The sequence below is a fragment of the Artemia franciscana genome, chromosome 1 (assembly GCF_032884065.1).
Source record: "Artemia franciscana chromosome 1, ASM3288406v1, whole genome shotgun sequence".
In the NCBI taxonomy this organism is placed as follows: domain Eukaryota; kingdom Metazoa; phylum Arthropoda; class Branchiopoda; order Anostraca; family Artemiidae; genus Artemia; species Artemia franciscana.
The window spans coordinates 42,349,125-42,369,701 of NC_088863.1; the positions used below are offsets into that span (position 1 = coordinate 42,349,125).

Consider the following 20,577-nt stretch of genomic DNA (forward strand, 5'->3'; position numbering starts at 1 on the left):
GAATTTTTAAAGGCTTATGAAGGTGGTAGTTACATCTTATTCATCGTAATTTGGGTTTGTTTTGCGTATGTTTGCACATGAGGGGATGGATGGGGGTTAAATCATAGTGGAAATGCCTTCAGGGGGTGTTAACGACAACTTTTCTGCATACTATGATGTAAGAATTATTTTCTTAATATATTTTCTTCTCAATAACTTTAGGCTTATACTAAACATGTACTAAAATAGCCTATATCCTTCAGTTTAAATACACAAAATTCTTGATAACTTGTTCACAAAATTATTTGCACAATATAAACAAAACAAAAATGAACGCGGGCTGAAAAAGCTTTATTTGCTTGCAATTAAAATTTGTAAATTTTCAGACTTACAGGGTTTATACTGGGTTAGTATACATTAAGCATTATTTCATACTTGTTGCCTTATTTATAAAGTTACATTATATTTTTTTCCGTAAAATCATTTCATGGATGTTCAAACCCGTTCTTACGTGTTATCCAGAACACACTCAAGAAGTGAAGTTAAGCATAATACTTGAGTAATAAAATTATGGAAACTACAACAAATAATTAGGTAAAGCAGGCCACCCAGAATACATTATATTAAACACCTAATCTAAACTAACCTAACCTAACTACCTCTGTATCCTAAATATTTGATTAAAATATGCCTGCATCGTAGTTTATTTTACAAAAGAATAAGCTAATTATAATCGAACGCGAGAGGATACTGATTTATTCCGTCCAAACAAAGCAAATTTTCGAGTGTGTTCTGGATAATGTGCAAGAACCTTCAGACCTTTCGGAAGAAGGACTGCAAAATGATGCTCTTGGTCTCATCAGCTTCAATACCAATTGTGAGTAATAAACAATCTTAAATGATAAGAATTTAAAATTTTAGTATTATTAAAAAAAAAATGCTTTATTTGTATGCTGTAAAAAAGTAGCCTTAATTGGTTTACTTTTACTGTACAAAAACTCCTATATTGTTTTGTGTTCTCAGTAAAGCGCTAGTTTTCTATAATCCTAGAAACATAAGGAAATATGATTATTTGGTTTATTTGTTCTAGCTTCATTGATATATATTAGATAGACTGTGAAGCAACAATTTTTGTTCGTTTTAAGTTTCAACTTCGCTCTTTACTTCCCGCAGAAAAACTTTGTTTTTAAAAATTAATCTTTGCCCATTTTTAATTTAAATTTAATGCAGAGGCAACGCTCCAGTGATGTTTTTAATTTTTTCCAAGGGGAGGGGCAAAACCCCCGTATACGGAATAATTTATGTTAGTTTTAAGTTTTAACGTCGCTCCTTACTTTCAGTTGAAAAAATATATATAATTTCTGATCGTTTTTCAAATAATGCCAAGAAATTCACGATACACAAAATGGTGTACACGATTTTTGAAGGTGGGTAACCTCAACAGTTAGGAAGGAGTAACTATTTTTCTAAATAAGATTTTTAAGGTTTTCAAACCTAAGTAAAATTTTGGTATGTCTAACTTATTTCACTAGACATCTCCCCTCTCCCCCTGATAAACACCAAAAAACATTAGGCATACTGGTGTGGAATAATAATAAAAAAAAAGAAAAAGTTGGAAAGTAACCGGGCAACCAGAAATATATATATATATATATATATATATATATATATATATATATATATATATATATATATATATATATATATATATATATATATATATATATATATATATATATATATATATATATATATAAAATGCTAATAGGTTCTTAGTGCTATGATTTCTCTATATACATCACAAATAGTTTTATTCTGTCTATTAAACAGTAAAAAAGGAAACACTATAAATAAATATAATTAAGTAATCCTTCTTTGATGATATGGTTCGGAAACCATATGCCTACACTTCTACAACCCCTAAGTGGCAAAGGGTTGGAGTTCAGGGCGCAATTTGTTCCCAAAATAGTGTATGGAAAATTTCATAATTCACAAAAAATTAACAAAAATAGTGAATTAGCTGAAACATAATCATATATAAGGCAGAAAACCATGATTGAAATAAAAATGCCTGATTAAGGAGATTTACTAAACTGGAGATTTACAAGAAACTCTCCCGTATACTTTCCCTCCCAGCCTCCTTAGTAAGTCTCATTAGTCCGTTGGGAGAATTCACTATGAACTCTTTAACACGGCCAGCCGACGTTGGGGCTCGCAAAATGATTTTTAAAATATTGAATGTTCTTAAGAGGGAGAAATTCATAGAAGAACAAATAATTGAATCTCAAAATTTCAAATGAATATTCCTTGACGTACCCCCTCCCCTCCTCCTGTTCGCAAAAGTTGAGCTTCATCAAATATAGTTAATGCTCTCACTCTTTATAATAGAAGGTTTTATTAAAAATGTTTTATAATAGCCCATTACAAATGTATCTGCTGAATAAGGTCCAATAACTATGCTTTTGGTGATGACATAACTCTCCATAGTCTTTGGGAAAAGGGCTGTAAGTTTTATACAACTTGGTCCTACAAGAACAATTAGATCGAATTCTATCATCAGTCGCCGAAGTTTTATGTTTATAAGATAATAAGAGCAAAATGCAACTAATTCAATAAGAGCAAAATTATGCTCTTGAGCCAAAAAAAAAAAAAAAAAAAAATCGTTTTAACACACATCCACAAAATAATGACCCAAATTTTACATCAGAATGTAACGTAATAGTTGTCGTCTCTCCTGTACTTTCAATCCTTGCATTTCAATTTAACAAACGTAATTGCAACGCAAGCAGATCTCCTCTATGTCTGACAACAGTCAGTCCCAATACTTTGTTAAAAATAGGATATAGAGAACAGGTAAAATTCTTATTTTCTAATTTTTTACCGTGGAAGTAAAGAGCGACTGTAAAATCTAAGCGAAAACTATGCACGTGAAGGGTTGCCTCTTTTCATCCCCTGTTCTTTGCCATAGAGTTTAATTTGACTGTTATACCTTTCTAGGCAAATAACCTAATAGGCCTAGTTCAAGGGACTTGGGAGCGACTGCCCTACTGAGGAATAAGGCCTGAGATTCTATGAGTACCCCTGTATGTACTAAAGTATTGTATAGAGCAGTGGTTCTCAAATTTATTTAGACAGTGTACCTCTTTTACCCACAAAACATTTTAGGTACCCCTTCTCAGTTCCGGGGTAAAATTCGGTAAAATTCTAGTTAATTGACTTCTTGCTATCTCGCAAAGGGTTTAGGTTAGGAAAATGAAACTTTCAGGGATGGGTCTACATGCTACTGTATATTTAGGGAAGAAATGTGGGTAAACCTTTAAAATAGACAAGGGCGTCGCATGGGGCGCAGGCAAGGAGTCAGTTGCCCCCTAATAATATGGAGAAAAAAATGTCATATGTTCCATGCCCCTTGACTATCTGGATACGGACCCCTCCCCCCGTAATAAAAAAGATGGAGATTTGCCCCTGAGAATAACTGCTCTTCAAAAGGAGACGGTTATTTTAGTTTGAATACTAAACTTGGGAGTTTAAAATTTGACAATGTGGAAGATGATGAAATAACTTTAGGGAAACGATTTGTGAAGCTGCTGATGGTGTCTCGGGGAAGAAAGTTAGGACCATAGCTAGGAATATTAATGAAAAATTTTTGTTTAATTGAGAGGGGAAGGGGCTTGTGCAAGAATTATCTTAGTTATAGATCATATGAAAACAAAAGGAATGTAAAGAAAGTGGAGAAAGCTTTAAAATATGAATTACGGAGTTTTGAAGTGGAGGCCATGGATAAAATTGCCGAGAATTTGGAAGATGCAGCTAGACGGCATAATAGTAGAATATTGTACTGGTATGTTAATAAATTGAGAAATAGTAGTCAATCTGAACCTGTCCCAGTTCAATACTGCGTTTTCAGGTACCAGATTCCAACACGGGTTAAAACTCAGCTCTGCACCAGTTGTTTTCAGAGGTCAGGGTTCTACACGAGTCTGCTATCATCTGTTTTCAGCCATCGCAATTTTTTTTTATCGTGTTCAAGCTCAGATAAATGTTTTGTTTCGTCACAACTGTCTAAATTGCATATTACTGCATATAGCAAGATTCTGATGATCGCATATTGTTTCTTTGTCATTGTTAGAGAAGCGGGTAAAATTCTAGTTAATTGACTTCTTGCTATCTCAGAAAGGGTTTAGGTTAGGAAAATGAAACTTTCAGGGATGAATCTACAGACTAAAGTATGTCCCGGGAAGGTATTTTGAAGCAACTATCTCCACTCTTTCTCCCTCTAGAGGGAGACCTTTGATGACCCTTGACCTTTGATGACCTTTAAAAATATGTGTTTTACAAAAGTGAAACCTTGCAAAATAGATCTTCTGCTTAATTGAAGTACAACGAATTGTTTTCAGCTTCATAACTTTGCTAAATTCCATTTTATAAGGTTTTAAAGATATGCAAATACATTTCCTAAATTTTGAAAAAAAAAGCATTGATATGGCTCAAAATTCTACTCAAATAACAGGAATTGCATTTTCAGAACTAAAGGCAGAGAAAAAGCAACTAGTAAACAGAAAATTGAGGTAGAATGTGGTTTTGTCAAAATTTGAATAGGTTATGTAGGCAAATTTCAGGGCCCTCTGGAGATAGAAGGAGTGGAGGTGGGTACTTTAAAATACCTTCCCGGGACGTTCTTTAGCCTGTAGACCCATCCCTGAAAGTTTCATTTTCCTAACCTAAACCCTTTCCGAGATAGTAAGAAGTAAATTAACTAGAATTTTACCGAGAAGCGCATCCATTTCATTTAGCTTTCTGTATTTCCCCTCCAATATGACTAAAAATGCGTAAAGTGGACTTGCTTACAGGTAACATTGCCTATAGAGCGAAGCGCGTAAGTCCATGAGCCCCGAGGGCAGCGAGGCGAGGTCTGTATTCTATATTTATTCAGCAAAGAGTGACAAAACTAAAAAACAAAAAAAACAAAAACAAGGTTCGTTAAATAAATAGAATACAGACCTCGCCCCGCTGCCCGCGGAGCTCATGGTCTAATGCGCTTCGCTCTGTAGTAATGTTACCTGTAAGCAAGCCCACTTTATTCATTAGTAGTATGCCCCATGGACAGGGTCAACCAGAAATGAATGCGTTCCTAGAATTAGTATTTCTAAGTGCTATAGCATGGAAACTATGCGGCTTTGTAGCATAGTTTCCAGTTCAGACAGATTGTGATGAAACTAAACATTTACCCAAACTCGGTTTTCTTAAATCTGGAACCTGCTTTAGTTCCAAGTTCGAAAAACGGGGTGCACAGTATTTGGCGCTAGGATTTAAAAATGAACTCCAAACCCGATTTTATAGTTAATGAATTTTGTTCATTAGAATCTGTTGTTCAATTTTTTGTGGCCTTTGCCATTGTGCTGAAAACTATCCATAAATTCAATCTTTCACAATATGACCAATGTATGAATCTCTTTAGTATGCGGTTGAAATGCAATAATAAATATAAAATTTAAATTATCTTTATGAAAAACAGTAAAAATCAATGAAAACCTTAAGCATAGGAGCCTATATCAGATAAAACAGTGGTTCTCAACCAGGGTCCACATGGACCCTAGGGGTCCATGTAATATTTCCGGGGGTCCACAGACAAAGCACAACAAATTGAGGGTCCACAATGATATTTTGGGGGTCCATGAAGAAAACCAACCCAGAACGCTCTTTATTTTTAAGAATTCGATTTCTACTGTAATTTACATTATTTTGAATCGGTTTAGTGACCTACTCGGGATGGATATGCTGATTTGGGTTTCAATTCCTTTTGAAGTTAATGTTTCCGAAATAGACATATCTTTGCAAGAGCCCCTCAACAAAATACAAAGTGATGAAATAATGCGTGCAAAATTCAAAGAGGGAAAGTACAATATATGGAAAACAAATGATGTTGCTACAAAGTACCCTTTGCTCTGGGATAAAGCACAGTTCTACCTTATTGCTTTTCCTAAATCTTATCAAACAGTTCGTGGTAACGAACTGTAGTAAGGAGCGACCCGGCTCAATAGTAACCAAAACTCTAAAAAATGGAATTTTGATACCAATAGCTACATCAAAAGAATCGCATTTTAATGCTGGTTTTAAATATATAAGTTTCATCAAGTTTAGTCTTACCCATCAAAAGTTACGAGCCTGAGAAAATTTGCGTGATTTTAGAAAATAGGGGGTAACGCCCCCTAAAAGTCATAGAATCTTAACGAAAATCACACCATCAGATTCAGCGTATCAGAGAACCCTACTGTAGAAGTTTCGAGCTCCTATCTACAAAAATGTGGAATTTTGCATTTTTTGCCAGAAGGCAGATCACGGATGCGTGTTTATTTGTTTTTTTGTTTTTTTGTTTTTTTGTTTTTTTTTTTCTTTTCCCCAGGGGTGATCGTATCGACCCAGTTGTCCTAGAATGCTGCAAGAGGGCTCATTCTAATGGAAATGAAAAGTTCTAGTGCCCTTTTTAAGTGACCAAAAAAATTGGAGGGCACCTAGGCCCCCTCCCACGCTAATTATTTTCCCAAAGTCAACGGATCAAAATTCTGAGATAGCCATTTTATTCAGCGTAGTCGAAAAACCTTATAACTATGTCTTTGGGGACGACTTACTCCCCCACAGTCCCCGTGGGAGGGGCAACAAGTTACAAACTTTGACCTGTGCTTACATATAGTAATGGTTATTGGGAAGTATACAGGCGTTTTCAGGAGGATTTTTTTGGTTTGGGGGAGGGGTTGAGAAGAGGGGGATATGCTGGGGGAACTTTCCTTCGAGAATTTGTAATGGGAGAAGAAAATTTCCATGAAGAGAGAGCAGGATTTACTAGCATTATTTAAAAAAAACAATTAAAAAATAAAAGTGAAAAAGCTTGTTCAGCTGGAAGTAAGGAACAGCAATAAAACTTAAAACAAACAGAAATTATTACCCATATGAGGGGCTCACCTCCTTCTAATACCTCGCTCTTTACGCTAAAGTATTTTCAGTAATTTCAACTACTTATTCTACTGCTTTTGTGATTCAGGGGGTCATTCTTAATGAATTGGGATAAAATTTAAGCTTTAGTGTAAAGAGCGAGGTACTGACGATGGGGCGAATCCCCTCATATATGTAATAAAAACATGAGAATACAAAAGTTCTTATAGGCACGTGTGGCCGTACCTTATTTTGTAAATAACTCTACTCTAGATAAACTATGGTGGTCATGTCAGTGAACGTGTGGTAAACAGCGATGCAAAAATTTTGAAAATAAGAGCTGGGATTTTTATGGAAACTCCAAATATATACGTTGTCTAGACTGGAGAAACCTGAGAAAAGTTATTCGCACAAAATTCGAAACAAAGCTAATTTATAAGTTACGTAAATCTTTTACCAATAAAAAGATTCGTAAAAAATTAAAAGTTCTAGTTGCCTTTTTAATTAACCAAAAAATCGGGGGGCAACTAGGCTTCGTCCCCCGCTCTTTTTTTCTCAAAATCATTCGATCAAAATTATGAGAAAGCCATTGAGCCAAAAAAAAAATATGCAAATTTCGTTTTGATTATTCCTCTGCGGAGAGCCAAAATCAAAACATGCATTGATTCAAAAACGTTCAGAAATTAAATAAAAAAAACAAGTTTTTTTAACTGAAAGTAAGGAGCGACATTAAAACTTAAAACGCACAGAAATTACTTCGTATATGAAAGAGGCTGCTTCCTCATCAACGCCCCGCTCTTTACGCTAAAGTTTTTTACTGTTTTAAAAAGAAGAATTGAGAGAAAGAGTCAAACTTTAGCGTAAAGAGCGGGGCGTTGATGAGGAAGCAGCCTCTTTCATATACGAAGTAATTTCTGTGCGTTTTAAGTTTTAATGTCGCTCCTTACTTTCAGTTAAAAAAACTTGTTTTTTTTATTTAATCTTGTTGGGATTTAGTCATGTTACTCAAATTTCATCAAAAGCTCGCAATAGACTTAACATTGTGAAAAGGTGATCTTCGATTATCATTAACATCGATAGAACCAAATATAAAGAAACTTGTTGAGAAGCATCAACCACAGGGATCTCATTGAATAAACTTGCCTTTTCCTTCTTTTTTAATCACACACTTATTTCAACTGCTTTTTTTATCCAGTTTACATAGATTATGTTGGAGTGAATTAAACAGCCTGGGGAGCTCTACTGTCCATGAGCATTAGCTGCTTGCCAATCGAAGAAACTTGTAGAAACTTGTAATATTGTAGTTATTATCACAATAATAGTAATAATAATAATAATTAATATTATTATATTAGAATATTTTATTTGTATTAAATTAGTTTTCATTTAAAAATAAAGCTTTTTATTTTATAGATTTTATAAATCGTATAATTTTTAAATCGTATATTTTATAAATTTTGTAAATCATTTTATAAATCGTCTGCTATTTGTTCGATAATTAAAGCCTTAAAATTTATATTAGTGAAGAATAAAAAAATGTTCTTATGTCCAATAGCTATGAAGGATCCACCAAGATAAAAAGAAGGGAAAAGGGGTCCATGGGGGAAAAAAGGTTGAGAACCACTGGATTAAAAGTTCATACTATACATTTTTGAATTCTTGCCTTCAATTCTACCCTAAGGTGTTTTTAGCAGAGAGGGTTTCAACCCTGTTCTTTGGTGGTAGAGCCCGTATTAAAAAAAAAAAAAAAAAAAAAAACAAAAAAAAACGCTTGTTGCACTGCACGCGTCCAGCCCGTGTTGAGACCTGCGGCGTCTGAAAACGCGGCTAAAAATAGGCACGGGCCATAATTAATGATAAGGAAAGGGTTAAAGAGAGAAGGGCAGAATTTTTGAGAATATGCTAAACCGAGATTGAGATGCATGAAAAGATCAAGAGGAAAATGAAAAAGCTCGTGGTACCTTTGATATGAAGGAAGATTTGTTTTGTGAGGAAGAATTAGCGACAGTACTAAAAGGATTGATAATAAGGCTCCAGTTGATGATAGTGTGGTAAATGAGTTTCTTAAATATGAGGCTCTGAGGTTAGAAATAAGTTACTGATGATTATGAATATTATTTTTGAAAAAGGGGAAGACCTAGTGATTTTAGAAAAACCGTAATCAAACCACTGTATAAGATAGGTGATAAGAGTGAGTGTGGTAATTATAGAGACAGAAGTCTGGTATCTATAGGTAGCAAATTGATTAGTAATATGATACTCTCTAGGCTGAGAGATGCTGTAAACAGTTTTAAGAGAAGAACAGAGCGGTTTTAGAAAAGGTAGAGGACGTGTCGACCAAATGTTCACTTTCAGGTAATAATTGAGAAGTGTCTGAGTTATCAAACACATTTGGTCCTCAGTTTTATAGATTACGAGCAAGCGTTCAATTCTGTTGATAGAAGAGCTTTAGCAAAGGTTGTATTTTTGTATGGTATCAGACAAATACATGAAAGTGATTAGTGCTATGTACGAGAATAACATTGCAGCGGTTTAGGTAGGAAATAAGGTCAGCAGCTGGTTTCATATTAAATCAGGAGTTAAGCAGGGCTCTGTTTTATCTCTCTTTATATGGATTATTTATGTGGATTTTGTCTTAAGAAGTGCAAGAACGACATTAGGAAGTCACGGAATCAAATGGTTGTGTTGGGTCAAGTATTCTAAAAAAGTAATTAAGTATAAGTACCAAGTTCTCAACAGAAATTGTAATTAAGTATCAGTACTAAGTACTCAAAGCAAATTGCACTTAAGTACTTAGTACATAAGTACAGAAGTACATGGCTTGAAGGCTCTTTTTGGCGGTAAGTTTTTCGCAGTTCATATAATTTACGTACCAATAAAGTGAGCATACCACTCGATGCCTTTTCTTATGTCCTTTACGAATATAATAATCTACCGCTTCTACCACAAATTCCATTTTAAGCACTTTTTGACCTAACTCAGCCTAACCAACCCTAAACTAACCCCATAATAAATAGTGGTAAATGTTTACTTTCGATCCAAGTGCTCTAAAGCGCGTATTACTGCATATAAGAAGATTCTGACGATCACATATTGTTTCCTTGTCATTATTAGAGAAGCGCATCCATTTCTGACTGACCCTCCTCCTCCATGGGGCAAACTAAAAATGTATAAAACGGGCTTGCTTACAGGTAATATTACCTATAGAACGAAGCGTACTAGTCCATGAGCCCCGCGGGCAGTGGGGCGAGGTCTGTATTCTATATATATATTCAACAAAAAGTAATTAAACTTAAAAAAACGAAAAAACGAGGTTTATTAAATAAATATAGAATACAGACCTCGCCCCGTTGTCCGCGGGGCTCATGGGCTAATACGCTTCGCTCTATAGGTAATGTTACCTGTAAGCAAGCCCACTTTACGCATTTTAAGTTGTCCTATGGAGGAGGAGGGTCAACCAGAAATGGATGCGCTTCTAGAATTAGCATTTCTAAGTGCTCTAAACTGGAAACTATGCTGTGAAACAGCAGCACTTGGAACGAAAGTAAACATTTACCTAAATAGTTTTTCCACTGAGAAAATGTAGTATTATTTTGTTGGAAATGAACAAGAAAACAGCACTGAGAAAACTTAATATTATTTTGTCGAAAACCACTGATAAATCATACTTTAATTGAAAATTTGTCATTTTTAATTGTGTCATTTTTCAAAAATTTAAGGCCTTGAGTGGTATTTTCAATTTATTGGTAAGTCAATTATATGAACTGTGAAAAATTTATCTTTTTGGCTTGGTAAAGAATATGGTTAGCTCGTCAGGGAACTGACATTAGTTGTTCCATTATTTCTAGTGGAGAAGTAAAAATGAACTCTATTCTAGTACCATCAGGGCCATATCCAGTTCGGCGGGCTCCCAAGTTGGACCCCCCCCCGCGAAATGCTTCTTCGACTTGTAAATTCATCTAAAAAATACCCTAATCTTACTCGAGACGGTTAGAAAAAGTTTATGGTAGGGCATTTTTGGTACCCCCGAACAAATTTCTTTCGGTAAAGCCCCTCCCGAACGAGAATCCTGTATGCGGCCCTGAGTACCACCCACAACAATTCAGCTTCAACCCTATTAAAACTTTTACAGCAAACAAAAACACAAAAAATTGGCTTCTAATCTATAAAAATAAGTTGTTTGTTTGTGTGTCTGTCTGTCTGTCCGCATATGACGTCTGAATTATTTTGTCATATACCAATTCAAAACAAATGTATTCAAGCCGAAGTAGCTGAGTTGGTAAGGCGTTATGTTCCAGGTTCTATGTCCGAGAGGTTCCAGGTTCGAACCTTGGCTTTAGCATTAATACAAAAGAAGAAAAAAAATAAAAAAGGTAAAAACTACAAAAAAAACTAAAAAGAAAATCATATACCAATTCAAAAACGAATGTATATACAGACCGGGACACAGGGAATAAAAAAAAACTAAAAAGAAAATACTAAAAAAAGTAAAAAAGCTAAAAAACTAAAAAAAAACTAAAAAAAGGTAAAAAACTAAAAACCAGAAAAGAAAAAACTAAAAAAACTAAAAAAGGTAAAAAGTACAAAAAACTAAAGAAAAAAAAACTAAAAAACTAAAAAAACTAAAAACTGAAAAATAAAAAAAAATAAAAAATAAAAATAAGAAAAAACTAAAAAAGGTAAAGACTACCAAAAAAACAAAAAAGAAAAAAAAACAAAACAAAAAAGCTAAAAAAAGGAAAAACCAAAAAAAAAGAAGAAAAGGAAAAAAAGCAAAAAATTTATTTCATCACATACCGATTCAAAACCAAATGTATATACAGACCGGGACACAGGGAATATAAATGACGACCGGGACACTCAAAGAGAAATTACAGACTGGGACACCGGGACACACATGACGACTGGGACGTGTGTATCGACTGACATCATGTTTGTGTGTCGACTGACGTCATGTTTGTCGACTATAAATGACGACTGGGACACAGGGACACAACTACAACGGGGACGCCGGGGGCACAGGGGGGATACATAAATGACGATGGGGACACAGGTAATGTTTGATTAGCAATCATCATCAACAAAGCTCAAGGACAATCAAGGATTGTCCAAAGCTCGAGGATTGTTTTTCCCATGGACAATTATATGTTGCATGTTCAAGAGTCGGTAAACCTGACAATCTATTTATATGTACAGACAATGGGACAGCAAAGAATGTTGTATATTCGCAAGTTTTACGTAGTTAAAAACATATATATATATATATATATATATATATATATATATATATATATATATATATATATATATATATATATATATATATATTCACAGGTGGGACAAAGGGACACAACTACAATGGCGCATAACTAATATGGCGCGTAACGACTTACGCGCGCTGGGGGGATTTGGGGGGTGGGCGCGAAGCGCCCCCACCAACTAGGTGTGGGGTGGCGCGAAGCGCCACCCCAACAGCTAGTTCATTATAATAATATAAACTGTCTAAAAATTATGCCGATATAGACTTTCATAGTGGCTTCATTGGGTGAACATGACGGGTGACTTAACAAGCATGGCATATCCAATTCTTTTGTCAAATAGGCTTGTCTACCTTTTCAGAATTTTTTTTTTTTATGTCGCCCGTCTGAACGCCAAATTAAGCATTATTCATATTGGTGTGATAAAAGAATAAGGAAAATAAAGCTTGGTTCTGTTTTCTCGAAGTCAAAATGGACAAAATATTAGCTTTGCGTGGCTGTTTTTTTAAATATTCGAATGTAGTAAGGTAACCTTGCTTACCATCCCATGTAAACAATGCACTACATTTACAAGATTCACTGTAATACCCTAAGTACTATTTGTACTAGTGGTGGTAGTCTTAGCAGTAGCAGTAGGCGTAGAATAGCAGTAGTAGTAGTAGTAATAGTAAAACCGACTACGTTTTAAATATATTCACTTTATGAATTTAATATATCTAAAATGATTGAGACTTTAAGGAATTATTATATTAAATTAACCTGTCCATCCACATTCATTTGTTGTTTTCTTCAGTAATCTTGGTTATAAATATTTTTCTTGTTTTTTTTTCTTTTCAAACAGTTCGTGGTAACGAACTGTAGTAAGGAGCGATCCGGCTATATAGTAACCAAAACTCTAAAAAATTGAATTTTGATATCAATAGCTACATCAAAAGAATCACATTTTAATGCTGACTTTAAATATATAAGTTTCATCAAGTTTAGTCTTACTCATCAAAAGTTACGAGCCTGAGAAAATTTGCCTTATTTAAGGAAATAGGGGGAAACACCCCCTAAAAGTTGTAGAATCTTAACAAAAATGACACCATCAGATTCAGCGTATCAGAGAACCCTACTGTAGAAGTTTCAAGCTCCTATCTACAAAAATGTGGAATTTTGTATTTTTTGCCAGAAGACAAATCACGGGTGCGTGTTTATTTTTTTTTTTTTTTTATTTTTTTTTCTTTTTCCCAGGGGTCATCGTATCGACCAAGTGGTCCTAAAATTTCGCAAGAGGGCTCATTCTAAGGGAAATGAAAAGTTCTAGTGCCCTTTTTAAGTGACCAAAAAAATTGGAGGGTATCTAGGCCCCCTCCCATGCTCATTTTTTCCCAAAGTCAACGGATAAAAATTTTGAGATAGCCATTTTGTTCATCATAGTCGAAAACCATAATAACTATGTATTTGGGGATGACTTACTCCCCCACAATCCCTGGGGGGGCTGCAAGTTACAAACTTCGACCAGTGTTTACATATAGTAATGGTTATTGGGAAGTGTACAGACGTTTTCAGGGGGATTTTATTTTGTTTAGGGGTGGGGCTGAGGGGAGGGAGCTATGTTGGAGGATCTTTTCTTGGAGGAATCTCATGGGGGAAGAAAAATTCAAGAAAAAGGTTGCAATATTTTCTAGCATTACTATAAGAAAACAATGAAAAATAAACATGAAAACGTTTTTTCAAATGAAAGGAAGGAGTAGCTTTGAAACATAAAACGAACATAGATTATTACGCATATGAAGGGTTCTAAAAATACTTTAGCATAAAGAGCGAGGTATTTAGGAGGACATAAATACCTCGCTCTTTATGGTAAAGTATTTTTAGTAATTTCTACTATTTATTCTACGGCCTTTGTGATTTAGGGGTCATTCTTAAAGAATTGGGACAAAACTTACGATTTAGTGTAAAGAGCGAGGTATTAACGAGGGTGCAAACCCCCTCGTATACATAATAAAATATAAGATTATGAAAGTATGTTTTACGTAAGTTAATTCTTAAGTTACGTATATTTTTTACTAATAAAAACGTTCGTTAAAAATTAAAAGTTCTAGTTGCCTTTTTAAGTAACCAAAAAATTGGAGGGCAACTAGGCCTCCTTCTCCACACCTTGTTTCTCAAAATCGCCTGATCAAAACTAAGAGAAAGCTATTTAGCCAAAAAAAGAATTAATATACAAATCTCATTTTAATAATTTATGTGCGGAGAGCCAAAACCAAACATGCATTAATTCAAAAACGTTCAGAAATTAAATAAAAAAAACTATTTTTTTTTTAGCTGAAAGTAAGGTGCGACATTAAAACTTAAAACGAACAGAAATTACTCCGTATATGAAATGGGTTGTCCCCTCCGCAATCCCTCGCTCTTTACGCTAAAGTTTGACTCTTTGCCACAATTCTACTTTTTAAAACAATTAAAAGCTTTAGCGTAAAGAGTGAGGGATTGCTGAGGGGACAACCCATTTCATATACGGAATAATTTCTGTTTATGTGCGGAGAGCCAAAACCAAACATGCATTAATTCAAAAACGTTCAGAAATTAAATAAAAAAAACTATTTTTTTTAGCTGAAAGTAAGGAGCGACATTAAAACTTAAAACGAACAGAAATTACTCCGTATATGAAATGGGTTGTCCCCTCCGCAATCCCTCGCTCTTTACGCTAAAGTTTGACTCTTTGCCACAATTCTACTTTTTAAAACAATTAAAAGCTTTAGCGTAAAGAGTGAGGGATTGCTGAGGGGACAACCCATTTCATATACGGAATAATTTCTGTTCGTTTTAAGTTTTAATGTCGCTCCTTACTTTCAGCTAAAAAAATCAAGTTTTTTTTTTATTTAATTTCAATAAAGCGCAGATCATGTTCTAAGCTTCAGAAGGCGATGGGGCGGGGTTCATCCTAACTCATCTTAGTTCTTGGCTGTTTTAAGTTTCTCTCGATTAATTATTGTTCTTTCTCTGGTTCTTTTCCAATTAGGTTACATTCATTTACTGTTAGTTATTTTTTGGTAGTTTTACGCTTGGAAAAGTATTTATCCTTGTTTCTTCCCATTTTTGGTTTGACATATCTCTTTACTTTTCTTTGAAAAATATATTTAGAAAAACAGTTTTTTAATTAATCAAAAAGTTTGTGACAATAAACTGTAAGTAAGGAGCGACTTAGCCCAATAGTTACATAAACTATAAAAACAGGGTTTTAATACCAATAGATATATCAAATGAATTGGCTGATTGTGGTGCTTCCAAATGTATAAGCCTTATTAAGTTCAGTGCTACCCGTCAAAAGCTACAAGTCTGAGAAAATTTGCTTCATTCTTGAAAAAGGGGGACAATACGCCCTAATTGTCAAGCAATCTTAATAAGAATCACCATCACATTCAGCGTATCAGATAAACCTTCTGTAGATGTTTCACGCATCTGTAAAAATGTGGAATTTTTTTTATTAGTTGCCAGAAGAATCACAGGTCCGTGTTTTCCCCCCATGGGTGATTATAAAGAACCAACTGTCCTAGGGTATCGGGAGAGGGCTCATTCAAACGGAAATAAAAAGTTCTAGAGCTATTTTAAGTAACCATTGGAGCAATTAAGCAAACATTGGAGGGCAGCTAGCCCCCTTCTATACCCCATATCTCCCCAAAGTCGCCCGACCACAATTTTAAGATAGTTATTTTTTTCAGCATAATTAAAAAGGTCCAATAAATAATCCTTTGGAAATAATATGGCCGCACTCACAGCTTTTGGGGAAAAGGCTGTAAGTTATGAAATTTATTATATACTGAAGACTACGGAAGATTATCAATATGATTTTTTAAAAAGGGGAAGTACCTAGCGATTTTACAATAATCTTAATCAAACCAGTGTATTAGAAAGGTGATAAGAGTGAGTGATGATTATCGAGGTATTAGCTTAATCTCTGTAGCTTGGTAATATGATAATTTTTAGACTAAGAGATGCTTTAAACATAGTAATAAGAGAAGATTAGCGTGGTTTCAGAACAGGTAGACGAAGTGTCGACTAAACTTTCACCCTTAGGTTAATAATTGAGAAGTTTCTGAATTATCAAACACCTTTGGTCCTCGATTTTATAAATACTGAGCAAGCGTACGATTCTGTTGCAAGAAGGTCTTTAGCGAAGTTATTATTCTTGTATGGTATACCATATAATTACATTAAAGTGATAAGTGCTATGTACGAGAATAATTTTGCTGAAGTGAAGGTAGGAAATGAGGTTAACAGCTGATAAATATGAATCATTTTGATGGACTATGTATTAAGGAGCAGAGGAAAGGCAATGGGAGACCACGGAATCAAATGGGGAGGAAAAACTCTCCTGGACATGGATTAGGCTAATAATTTAAAGATCCTAGGTGAAAGTGTGAGCAAAATGAATGAACTTCTAGAGGTTTTGCGAGTTCAGGGTGCTAGAATAGGTTTGAAAAACAAATTCTAAGAAGTCACTAAAGCTAGGAATAAGTAAAGCTGAAAAGGTGACGTTGGGTAACGAAAAGAGTGACCAGGTGGACAGCTTCACTTACCTTGGTAGTATCATTAGTAAGGGCGGTGGGAACAGTGAAGATGTTAAAAGTAGAATAGCCAAAGCTGAGAATATCTTTTCACAGTTAAAAAAAAGTTCGGAAGAATAGGAAAGATAAGTCTGGAAGCCAAATTTAGAATATTGGAAGCTAAAGTGATGACAGTAGTCAAAATATGTCTCTGAAGCATTGGCGCTCCGAAAAGCGGATGAAGATTTGCGAGATGCTTTTCCAGAGAAATTGCCCATGGATTGTTCTGGGTACCCAACTTACTGACCGTATTTCAAACAGGTAGGCTTTACGAAAAGTGTTGTTCAATCCCGCGTTTTAGGGCTATAATGAGAGAAGGGTTGAGATGACTAGGGTACGTTCTGCGGATGCAAGATGACAAATTGCCAAAGATTGTCCTTTTCAGGCAACCGTCTGGGGCTAAACGAAAGGCAGGTCGTTTGCGGTTGGGCTGGAAAGATGTCATAGAGAAAGATTTAAACAAAATGAGAAGTTCTTGGGAGGGTTTAATGAAGGAAGCTTTGAATATATTGGGATGGAGGAGGAGCGTGCGTAACTGTGTTTGCCTCAGGTGGCTTGGTGCTACAGTGAGTTATTAGTAGTTGTTGTAGTAGTAGTAGTAGTAGTAATGACATTTGCCCATTGTTTACATATAGTATTTGTTATCAGGAAGTGTTTTGGCATTCGTTAGGAATGGATTTTCTACTGAAGGTGGGTTTCCACGGGGATAGTTTTCCGTAAGACGGCAGGTTTCCAGGGTGATCTTTCCAGAGGATATTTTAAAGTGGGTAAACTTTACAATAAGAAATTTTTCTTTTTTGTCTTACTTTTTGTTTGTCGACTCAATTTTGCATGTGGAGATGTTTCAGGGGAATTGTCCGGGGAAAATTTTCGGGGATATTGGAATTGAGAACTTTTTCCATTAAAGGATGATTTTTTTGCGGGAGACATCCTCTATGAAGGAATTTTCTGTGGGACAAATTCTCCATGGGACTATTTTCCGCTGGGGCATCTTTTCAATGGATGTGGGGCGATTTTCAGGAAAATTTTTTCACGAAAGGGGTGATTTCTGGCATGATCTGAAAACAGATTTGAAATCAAAAGTCTATTCCAAATGAAACTATGCTAAAGAGAATTTTTCAGACGGAATCCTCTACAAGAAACTCTACGTGGGGAATTTTCAGCAAGAGAAAATTATGCAAAAGGAATATAACGGGGTGGAGGTGTATTTTACGTGGGAGAAAATTTCCATGGAGGAATTTTCTGTGAGGGGAGAGATGGAGATGGAGACTATGATGGGATGATAGAGATGGAGACTAAATGGAGATGGAGCCAGATTTTCTGGACTTATTTGAAAAACAATCAGAAATTAAATAAAAAAAGTTTTTTCAAACTGAAAGCAAGGAGCAACATTAAAACTTAAATTGAATGCAAATTATTTCGTATATGTGGGGGTTAACTCTTGATCCTCTTCAATACGTCACTCTTCACGCTATAGTTCAGCTGATTGTACTAATTTTTAAAAAGCAACTCATGAAACACCTTACCTTAGACCTTAGTTCCTCCTCTGCTGCTGGAGGCACCCATGGCATCCAGAAATCCTCCCTCGATCCAAAAATTCGGCATCCAGAAATTTGCCAATCATCCCTCATATGAGCTGCTGCCCAGACATCTTCCCATTGGGGTTGAACTGTCGAGCTAATAAACTCAGGTTCTGCTGATATGTACGACGAAGTGTATTTCTTGGCTTTCCTCTTCTTTGAGCTCGCTCTGGTTGCCAACTCGAATATCGTCTGGAGAGTTTATCTTTGCCATACAGATAATGGATCCCAAGTAGCGTTGACTTCGTTGGCGTATGACATCTGTTACCAGGGACTGATGCGTGATAGAGTGAACTCTCTGGTTAGCTATGTGGTCCCTCCAGTTAATGTTCAGTATCATGCGAAGACAGTTGTTTTCGAAATCAAGAATCCTCGTTTCTTGCTGTTGGTTCAGTTTCCAGCATTCACAGCTATAGAGGAGGGCAGAGGGGACGTTACTGTTGAACAGCCTCAATTTCAGTGTCAGGGAGCACTTTTTCGATCGCCAAGCTGGCTTTAGTCGATTAAAAGCTCCACTGGCTTGTTCAGTCTTAAACTATACCTCCTTTCGCTTGATCCAGTTCGTTCGACTGTGCTTCCGAGGTATCTGAAATCCACAACCAGCTCTGCTGAACTTTCCCCACCTTTATTCCTAGTAGTGAGTCACTCGTTGCCATGCTTTTTGTCTTTTCCGAAGTAATCTTCAGCCACAAATGACTTGCTTTCTCTCGTATGATATCAAAAAGCTCTTGGAGCCTTTCCTTATTTGCCTCAATCAGGGTGATTTCGTTGGCGAAATCAAGATCTGCTTGTCGTTTATTATTGTATATTTGGATCCCAAATCCTCTGCAATCTCGGAGCGCATATTCGATAACAAGGACAAAAAGCAGGGGGGAGAGGACACATCCCTGTTTGACAGCAGACATGATACTGATATACCATGTATTTTCTTCGTGGTTCCAAACGCAGCACTCCGTGTTTTCATATAGCGCAATGACCAGGGATACGAGTTTATCTGGAATACCATAGTGTCGAAAGATTTTCCACAGCGACTCTTGATGTATGGAGTCAAAGGTTATTTCGAAGTTCATAAAGACGAGGTACATCTTTTGCCTCCATTCGTTGCAATCCTCAATCAACGTGTGTAGGACATATATACGGTCTGAGCAGGAGCGAAATGGGTGGAAGCCATGTTGTTCGTCTCTCATGTGCTTATCTAATTCGGTCTGGACGCGGTGGAGGATTATCTGTGAGAATAATTTCTGCGGGATGGAAAGGAGGCTGATTCCCCTCCAGTTATACACTTTGATGCATCTTCTTTCTTGAAAAGCTTAATGAGTGTGCTTTTTGTCTATTCTTCAGGAACTTTCTCTAATCTCCAGATGCATGCAAAGAATGCGATCCACACCGCTATGCAATCACCTAAAGAGGTTTTGATCATTTCTGCTGACATCCTATCGCTTTCTGGTGCTCTACCGTTTTTCATCTTGTGAGCTACTTGAACTATTTCTTTGGTCAATGGCTCTTTTGCATTGATTTGAAGGTCCAGGAAATGGGTTTTGGGGACGTCTGCTATGTTCGGAGGACTAAGTCTGTTGAGGACTTTCTCAAAATGTACGGCACAAACTTCAAGGATTTCATCGGGGACTGTGACCATCTTGCCATTTTCGTCTTTAGCTGGCTCGTTTAGGTTACGTCGTTTTCTGATAATTTCATTGGTAATTTTGTAAACAGCTCTTGAACCGCCGCGTTTGGCAAATCTTTTTTTTTCAGGGGCAGGCTGCTAGTCTGCCCCAAAGCTCTCCTCCTGTTTCCAGGCTTGGGACTGGCTGTAACACATGAGCCGCATAATAAGAATAAGAAACTTTTTAAAAGTACTACAAACTTTAGCGGGAAGAGCTATGTATTGAGGAGGAGACCCCTTCATATACGGAATATTTCCCGTTTGTCCTAAGTTTAAATGTTACTCCTTACTTTCTGTTGAAAAACTTGTTTTCTTTATCTGTAACATTAAAGATGAACAGAAATTGAATTAAAAACAAGTTCATTGAAACGAAAGTAAAGAGTAACATTAAAACTTAAACAGAAATCATTTCACAGATAAAGAAGATCACCCCTCCTTTTCTTTGGCAACCCTCGATCAAAGTTGAAGTTTTTATTACAACGTATGATGAACGAAAGCTCAAAGTTACGGGAGCTAAAAATGGGACAAAAAATGGGTTTTAGACTGCATCAAGAACAAGCTTTTTGATGCATATA

At 35.8% G+C, this 20,577-nt stretch overlaps 1 protein-coding gene across 2 annotated transcripts in view; it reads left to right on the plus strand.

Moving 5' to 3' along the window:
• The first annotated feature begins 2,756 nt into the window (after positions 1–2,756).
• LOC136029912 (uncharacterized) overlaps positions 2,757–20,577 on the plus strand; it is a 38,282-nt gene continuing 20,461 nt past the window's right edge. Inside the window, exon 1 of one of the 2 annotated variants that reach the window (XM_065708437.1) lies at positions 2,757–2,832. The gene's annotated coding sequence lies outside the window, so the exon portion shown is untranslated. Of the gene's footprint in view, positions 2,833–15,867; positions 15,949–20,577 lie in introns of those variants that run through there. The other variant, XM_065708427.1, reaches the window with a different exon arrangement.